This window comes from Limulus polyphemus, unplaced genomic scaffold (assembly GCF_000517525.1).
Source record: "Limulus polyphemus unplaced genomic scaffold, Limulus_polyphemus-2.1.2 Scaffold117, whole genome shotgun sequence".
NCBI classification, from domain to species: Eukaryota; Metazoa; Arthropoda; class Merostomata; order Xiphosura; family Limulidae; genus Limulus; species Limulus polyphemus.
Window position 1 is genome coordinate 832,892 of NW_013665727.1, and position 3,010 is coordinate 835,901.

Below are 3,010 nucleotides of genomic sequence, written 5' to 3' on the forward strand. Positions count from 1 at the left end.
CTCTAGTCTTGCACTACCAAATTAGGGACGGCTAACGCAGATAGCCCTTGTGTAGCTTTGCGCGAAATTCAAAACAAACAAACAAACTATCTTTTTTCCCCATATATCCACTGACCAGCTTTGACCAACTTCACTAAAGAGCTCAATAATTCTTACTGACTATAGCACTTCCACTTGTCGCTGTTTCTTCCCATGAAAATACGAATACTGTCCACGCCAATCATATAAGCTTATTTTCATGTATTATTACCCTATGGTGTAAAAATGAAATCTGAGAAAGAAGATGGTGATTCCAGAATAAAAATTGAAGAACTTCAGAATAGTCAAGATAATCCTGGGGATGCCAAAGGGTAGAATGGTGATAACTAAGGACAAGTAGAGTTTAGTCAATGATGTTTTGTTTGTTTGCCATTAAGTACAAAACTACACAAGGAACTATCTGTACTTTGCCCAGGAGCATATCGAATCCGGGTTTTTAGCATTATAAACCCTCAGATTTACCAATGATCTGCTGGGGGGGCTTAGCCAATTAGGGAAATATATAGGTAGACTATTGATAAACAAAGACAGATTGGTCATTCTTGCAATGTTATTACCAAGTTGGATTAGTAAAGACGATGAGTTTATAGTAGAATTATACATTCAATAAAACACTGCAAACAGATAAATGCTATTGTATGCTTAACACTGACAATAGTTTTTATTGCTTTGTAAAAAACTTATAACGAATTCATTATGTGATTAAAATGAAACTAATTACAATTGAGTAGTCAATAAGTTAAAAAATGAAATTTCTATACATCCTTATTTTAATACTGGTATTTCAATTAGTTATACAGTTCTGAACTGCTAATTTAAATTATTCACTATTGTGTGATGGTTCGCGTTTAAATATGTCAAACATCACAATAACACTAGCAGTCCAGTTGATGTGATAGAAAAAAAACACAGTGAATGAAAGCCAGCATGACAAAATATTGATCTCTAAAGAAGAATTAAATTAATCCTGCGAACTCTTGCAGTGTTCAAACAAGTGGCTCACACATTTCTTGTTCATATGATGTGATTAAATTGGTGCAAAGAGTATTGCCAAGGTGTGTAAATCAAGAGTAACGGTGGCTTAACGTAAAGTGGTTTGAAACTAAATGGGTCAAACGAACACGTGAGACTAATAAAGTTTCCATATAGTTAATACCGTAGCTAAGCTGTTTCAGAATATCTTCCCATTCAGTTGGCTTCTTCTCCATCAAAATCAATGTATTTGACATATAGCTTATAGTTCGGTAACCTTGGTAACTTCACACGGTTATATTGAATTCATGCTTGTTAGTGGTATAAGATACAGGTTGGGAATGTCTATGTTTTATAATACTATTAGTGAACTAGCTACATTGAACTAGAGCTGCATTACAGCATTTCTAGGAAACAATCCATACTGTTATGTATAGCTCAAAGAAAACTTGTCCTGATAACAGCACTTGTTAGAAAGAATAATATGTTTTATCGTCATCAGAGTGACATGAACACTATACGTTAGAATGTTCAAAATAACATACGTAGCGTAATGGTTGAGGTTACGATGAGCTTGAGTAATCATAATGTAATTTCGATCATTTTACGAAATATTATAATTACATTTTAGATGGTTAATCTTAGAGATACAATACCATACTTTATAAATTCTAAAAACTTTCAGCAAGTAACAATTCATGTCGCTCACACTTACGTAGGAAACTCTGTAGGTTGAACTTTTCGCAGGTTTTGGCTTTTGAATAAATTGTTTTAGTAAATTAGCACACTGATATTTTAATCTATGAGTACAAATAAGTTAATTATTGTTGTGCCTTCACACTAAAAGTACACAGCACTATGTCACGCATCTCCTTATTAACCTTTTTTTCAGTTTAAATTAGTTTATTTAGACCAAAACAAGGAACTACTAGCTTTGATCAGGAATTTAGATCATTTTAAAAATTATCATTTTGCTCTAACTTTCTGCAGATTGAAATGGAATATGCTTCATTATTAAATATTATTAAATGGAATATGCTTCATTATTAAAGGGTACAATAACTATTATTATAGATTACTTTGGTTTACCAAACTTCACTAAAGCTGAAATTTGACAATCTTTTAGTTGAAATTTGAATTGTTCAGAGATGATAAGAATAATTATTCTCTCTTTAGTAAGCTACCTTATGTAAGTTTATAAAAAACATTTACACGTTATACTACTTTTCGGCAATGTGCGCTAGAACACGTGAAACGACAGCCTTGCGTGACGAGATAATTTTTTTGATTCTGGCAGAGAGCACCTTAGTGGCGACGAAGCTTGTGCGGAGTCCGTGAAAAGTGATATTGAGAAAGTTTGGAGAATAAAGTCCAAGTAAGATATATTTATTTATATAAAGCTCTATTATTACATCGATATATAAACACAGCTTGTTTCAAAGAATTACAATGGCGAAATGTGCAATTTGCTATGTATCAATTAGAGATGCAAATGATGATGTATTGATTGACGTATTAATACATCACTGACTATATAATTCGCTAGAGTCAAAGAAGTAACAAGTAGCAAAAAGCATATTCAAAGAAGACATAAGAATAAGCTAAGCATAGTTAAAGTATTTGTGATAATCTTATTTACTTAGTAAAACAATACATTTACTATATTGCTTGAACATCATAAACAGTCGATAAATAAAATTGTTAAACACAGGGTTTAGCAGTTCTTACGTCAGCAGAATTACAAAACAATAATGAAAGCGATTGATCTTTCAATCCCTTAATCGTACAATTGTACCTTTAGACAAATCAACAAATCATACATTTGTACTTTTAAAGACTTCCATATAGTTTATCTGTAGCTTTCGCCAAATGTTCTATCATACTGTTGAATCTTTAAAAAAACTCTTAAGTCATACACTTGAACTTATAGTAAACTCTCCAATCATTTGGGTTTTAAGCATTCTCTCGGGGGGGGGGTGCACGTGGACCTTTAGCAATC